This window comes from Myotis daubentonii, chromosome 1, assembly GCF_963259705.1.
Source record: "Myotis daubentonii chromosome 1, mMyoDau2.1, whole genome shotgun sequence".
Taxonomy (NCBI): Eukaryota; Metazoa; Chordata; class Mammalia; order Chiroptera; family Vespertilionidae; genus Myotis; species Myotis daubentonii.
This window is the reverse complement of record NC_081840.1, coordinates 69,275,358-69,281,687: the sequence shown is the minus strand read 5'-3', so window position 1 is coordinate 69,281,687 and position 6,330 is coordinate 69,275,358. Positions and strand designations below refer to the sequence as shown.

At 47.0% G+C, this 6,330-nt stretch overlaps 1 pseudogene; it reads left to right on the top strand.

The window, feature by feature from the left end:
- The first annotated feature begins 1,715 nt into the window (after positions 1–1,715).
- LOC132226362 (pre-mRNA-splicing factor SYF1-like) lies at positions 1,716–3,716 on the top strand (annotated as a pseudogene).
- The last annotated feature ends 2,614 nt before the right edge of the window (positions 3,717–6,330 follow it).

Below are 6,330 nucleotides of genomic sequence, written 5' to 3'. Positions count from 1 at the left end.
GTAATTTTTTTATTATGTATAATGTTTTCCTTACTCAAGATAATATAGAAACCTAGTTCTCCTGAGGTTCATAGATCACTGGTGACCCTTCAAATGGTCTAGGAAAGTGTGGCTTTTCTTCTGTGCGTTTATAAATGGAATGATCATTGGTTTGTTATTTATACCCTAGAAACTTCCAAAAATAATTTTAAGATTATCTTAGAACTATTAAAAGTCATTATCCATTAAAAACACAGTATGTGTAACAATAGTGATGTCTGTTGCTAATCATAAAACCATGGAATTACAGAATAGTGGAAATGGAGGGAAACAACCAACCAAATGACTCCTCTCCTACTTAACAGAGATGAGAAAACCTGGACACAAAGGGTGACATGTTGTTATTTTATTTTTATCACAATGTTATTGAAATGTAATGCACACTATCAAATTCACCAATTTTAAGTGTATAATTCAATAGTTTTTAGAAAGTTATACAGTCAATTTTCAAACATTTTCATCACCCAAAAAGAAACAATGTACCCATTAGCAGTCACTACCCTAAATCGCCCTCACCCTAAGCAAACACTCATCTACTTGCTACTTCCAATGATTTGCCTATTCTGGATACTTAAGAGGAATCATGCAATATATGATCTTTTGTGATTGCTATTTCACTTAACAAATGTTTTTGAGCTTCATTTCTTTCTAATTGCTGAATAATATTCTATTATATTACTATATATATTTTGTTTACCTATTCATTCTTTGATGGACATTTGGGTTGTTTCCAAATTTTCAGGATCAGAAAATTTTTTCAAAACCTTTTTTCCTAAGTTGAATATATAATATATCTTGCTAAATCTCAGTCTTCCCCATTTTTAATTTAAAACACTAGAAATTTAGAATTAAAATTCTTTTAACTATTAATCAGTGTCACTCCAATAAGTTTAATTTAAATTTTCTTTTAAATTATTTTAGACATCTTTTAATAATATAACAACTTATTTTTTTAAAAAAAATACATTTTTATTTATTTCAGAGAGGAAGGAGGTGGAAGAGAGGAGAGAAACATCAATGATGAGAGAGAATCTTGGATTGGCTGTCTCCTGCATGCATCCTACTGGGAATCAAGCCCATAGTGCCTCGGGCATCTATTTGGCAGAAGCAATTCATAGTCCTCTTTAGGAGAACACACCCCCAACCTCAAGCCTCAGAGAATTTCTATACATAAGAGAAACAACAGTTAATAATTCATATTTTTAAATGCACTATACTGACAAAGAAGCAAGTCACCAAGAGCAAAACTCACAGAAACAAACACACGCAAAAACAGACCTGCAACAATTTCAGGCATTGAAATTATCAGATATGGACCATAAAAATATATATATCTAATATTTCAAAAATTTAAATGAATGGGAATATAAAAAAGAACAAAGGACTATTAAAAAAAAAGTAAAAGTCGCCCTAACCAGTTTGGCTCAGTGGATAGAGTGTCAGCCTGCGGACTCAGGGGCCCCAGGTTCGATTCTGGTCAAGGGCATGTACCTTGGTTGCGGGCACATCCCCAGTAGGGAGTGTGCAGGAGGCAGCTGATTGATGTCTCTCATCGATATGTCTAACTCTCTATCCCTCCCCCTTCCTCTCTGTAAAAAAATCAATAAAATATATATTTTTTAAAAAAAGTAAAAATCATAACGTGGCACCAGCCTGTAACTAAGCAGCCAGGAAAAATGGTGGTGATGGTGCAACTCTCCCAGCCAGAGTGGCAGCTGAATGATGCCCGCATCGTCCTGACGAAGGCCACCACGTGAGCTCACTGTGGAAGAAGAGAACCTCCCCACCGAGGAGGAAATCGTGCAGAACCAGTTCTCTGTCAAATGCTGGCTCCGACACACAGAGTTCAAACAAGGAGTCCGAAGCCCGGGCCCAATCAGCGTGAGCAGGCACTGAAGCTGCTGTCCTGTCGCTACAGCCTCGGGTACACTCCCTGACTGCGAAGATGTCAATTCCTGCCGCGATAGGGCCTTTGTGTTCCTGCACAAGACGTCGCATCTGTGGCTAGAATATCGCCAATTCCCCATGTACCAGGTCCGCGTCACAGACACACACACACACACACACACACACACACACACACACACACTTGCCGCACTTTCAACTGTGCGCCCCAGGCATTGGCCATCGCACAACACTCTCCTATTTGGCCCCTGTACCTGCGCTTCCGGGGCTCGCACCTGAGCCATGTGGGCCATGGTGCTTCTTTAAGCTGAGCCCTGAGAGCGCAGAGGAGCGCACGGAGTATCTCAAATCGAGCAATCGGCTGGACGAGGCCACACAGTGCCTGGCCACTGTGGTAGAGGACGAGCGCTGAGTGTCCAATTACCAGCAGCAGCACAAGCTCTGCGACCTCATCTCCCATAACCCGGATAAAGCACAGCCGCTCAACCTGGGGAGGAGAGAGGAGCGAGGAAGGCCCCACTCGACCAGCGGGGTAAGCTTTGGTGCTTGCTGGCACCAAGTACCTCTTCGGTGGCCACTGTGGGAAGGCTTGGGAGGTGTATGAGGTGTCCATCGGTCTGGCCATGGTCACCGCACAGGACTTCATCCAGGCGTTGGACAGCTCCGCCCAGTTGGAGAAGAGCCGGATCGCAGCTCAGAGGGAGACGCCTCAGAGCTGGGGCGGGAGAAGGAGGACGACGTGGCCCTGAAACTGTGCCTGGCCGCTTCGAGCAGCTCATCAGCCAGCAGCCCCTGCTCCTCTACAGCGTCTTGCTGTGCCCAAACCCGCACCACTTGCTGAGTGGCACAAGCTCTGGGCCCTGCACCAGGGCTGGCCTCTCCAGGAGATCATCAAACACATACACGGGATCTATGCAGACGTCAGACCCCTTCAAGGCTACGGGCACACGCCACACTCATGGGTCAGGTTTGCCAATGGTTATGAGGACCACAGCCTGCATCGTCCGAAAGGAAGCCACCAAGGTGAGCTTCAAGCCGATGGATGACCTGGCAAGCGTGTGGTGCGAGTGTGAGGAGCTGGAGCTCTGACAGGAGAATTAGGAGCAGGCCCTGAGGCTCCTGCCGAAGGCGACAGCACTGCCCCAGGCCAGGCCAAGAACTTTTACAACTCGGAGCCCGGACAAAACCGTGTGTACAAGTCACTGGAGGTGTGGTCCCTGCTCCCTGACCTGGAGGAGAGCCTTGGCACCTTTTGTCCACCGAGGTTGTGAATGACAGCTTCTTGGACCTGAGGATCGCCTTCCCCAGATTGTCATCAACTCCACCGCGTTCCTGGAGGAGCACACGTGCTTCGAGGAGTGTTTCAAGGCATATGAGTGGTGGCATCTCGCTGTTCAAGTGGCCCAGTACATCTGACATCCGGGCACCAACCTGACCAAATTCATCGCCCACTAGGGGGTGGTCGCAAGCTGGAGCAGGCGCCGGGACCCCCGGGAGCAGGCGTTGATGGCAAATTCGCAAACACCTTGCACCTGCTGTACTCACAGCTGCAGGAGGAGTGGAGTGTGCGCCGGCAGACTCTCGGTGGCCGTGTACAGTACACCACCCGGGCGGTGGCATCCGCCCAGCAGTACAACATGAGCAATAACTATATCAAAAGGGTAGTGGATATCTATGAGTCTCCCACTGGCGCGCATCTACCAGATGCCAGGGAGATTCGGTCACACAAGCACGCCCGGGAGATGTGCCTGTGGCTGGTGGATAGGGAGTGAAAACCGGGGAGATTGACCACGCCAAGACATCTACAGCTTCTCCCAAATCTGCAGCCCTGGATGAGTGGGGGCCTCCTAGCAAACGTGGAGGATTTCGAGGACCCGCAAGGCAACACGGACAACAGGAGATGCTGCAGATCTGCCGAAGCATGCAGGCCACGTACATCCTGCAAGTCAACTTCATGGCCTTGCACATGCTCAGGGTGTGGGGTAGCTCCACAAACACCATGGCTGACCTCACCCAGGAGCAGAGTGGCATGGAGGATATGAAGCCGCTGGAGCAATGGGCTAAGCAGCTGGCAGTGGAGGCCAAGAGCGACCAGCCCCCATGAGCCCAAAGGAAGATCCTGTTGGTATGGAGTGATGCTTCCTGGGAGGAGCTGGCCAAGCAACATGGCAGGACAACCCAGAGGAGATGGAGATGGGCAAACGTGAGGATGAGGATGAGATGAATCTACAGCCCAATGAGGAGTGTCTGGGCAGCAGAGCATGCTGCCAACCTGCTCCAAAGGAAGACTGACACCTACCTCACCCTGCCTCCCTTGCAGATGAAGCCTGTTGCTATGGCAGAGGAAAAGAGATAGAGAGAGAGAGAGAGAGGAGAGAGAGAGAGAGAAGAGAGAGAGTTTTAAAAAGCACAAATATATCTAAGGTATAGAAAATGTCATCAACTCCGATCACTAATGATCACTCTATGTCTTGGTTTCCAATACCATTCTCCAATAAAAGAAACCAGAGGGTCCCCCTTGGAGAAATAGTTGACATCCAGGACTTTGAGACAACATACACAAAATGAGCTTAGAGAATCTTGTAGTTCCAGAGAGTAAAAAGGTGTAAAATGTAAAATCACAATGATACAGGCACACAGGAGCCACCTAAAAAAGCTCCCAATGGCCAAAGTTGAAACAACTTGAGGAACAAATAGTCAAGCAATATTGGGCTGTAACTCAAAGTAAGAACAATTATCCACTAGTCTATACTGATATAAATAAACAATTGAATAAGTAAATGGGGGAGAAGAAACAAATCTTCCATAAAGAAGAATTCCAAATAATTTACTACATATTCCATCATCAAGGAGGTATAGCATAACTTCTTAGCTGTGGGCTGCACAAAGTGACTTTATTCAAAAAAAAGGACAGTATAGCACGGGGTTGAGTGGAAGTAACTTTACAGTGGAGAAACCTGACAAATATTACCTCAGCCAGGTGATCAAGGGTCAACATCAACAATGATGAGTCATGTTAACAGAATGTACCATACCCTTGATATGATATTGATAAGAAATGTGCTTTATCTCTGTGGTCTTCTCCCAAAAACCCATAACTCCAGTCTAATCAGGGAGCCAAAACAGCCGAAAAGTTATAATAGAGGGACATTTACCAAATGCATGACCAGTACTCCTCAAACTGTCATGGTCACTAAACCAACAAGGAAAGTCTAAGAAATTATCACAGTTAAGAGAAGTTTGTCAAGAAACCAAGATGGCGCGAGAGGTAAACACCAGAAATTGCTGCCTTGCACATACCACTTAGAAAATACAACTAAAAGACAAAACAGACATCATCCAGAACCACAGGAAGGCTGGCTGAGTGGAAATTCTACAACTAGGGGGAAAGAGAAAAGCATACCGAGACTCAGAGGAGCTGCGTGTGGAAGTAAAGTGCAGAGGTACAGAGGCGCACGCGGAAAGGGCAGGCAGCTGAGGACACGGTTGTCTTTTTCACTTGGGAGGGAGTCTCAAGCTCCAGACTGCTCTGAACTCTAGTTCTGGGCGAGTCTCTGGGGACCCAGACTCATACGGGAGAGCTAGACAGCCGTGGGCAAACTACGGCCCACAGCCGGATCCGGCCCATTTGAAAATGAATAAAACTAAAAAAAAAAAAAAAGACCGTACCCTTTTTATGTAATGATGTTTACTTTGAATTTATATTAGTTCACACAAACACTCCATCCATGCTTTTGTTCTGGCCCGTCCGGTCCAGTTTAAGAACCCATTGTGGCCCTCGAGTCAAAAAGTTTGCCCACCCCTGGCTAGACTGTCTGGCATCGGTCGGACCTCGAGGGCAATCTGTCTCTCAGAGGTGCTTATAGCGATTACTGGACACTGAGAATCGGGGCCTCTTAGGGCAGGACTGAGGAGGCAGCCATAGCTTCTTGCTCCACCTGTTGATCCCTGGGACCCTGCCCCACCCAAGCTGTGTGCCTGCTTTTGCATATGAAAGGCCTGGCCCTTTGCAATCTGAAAATACCTAACCAACTGCAGCTGGATCAGAGAAACCCAGAACTTCCAAAGAAGGCCCAAGACCCCACAACAGCTTGCATTCCTTCACAGCTGAGCTCCTGCTGGGTAGCCTCAGGCAGAGGCTAAATTAGCACTCCTTAGATCCAAGAGCCAGTGTACCAGTGGTCAGAGTGGGACCATCCAGATTACAACTCCTCAGATCCATAAGGGACACACTCAGGGGGCATTCTCAGTGAGCCACAAAGCCCCACTGAAGTCAAGTCTTGACCCAGAAGGGTGTCTCCAGCACAGAATTTCTCCACTGCAGACACAGCTGATTCTCACAGCCAATTGGCCTGGAGGTCAATTCCTCCCAGTGATACCTACAAC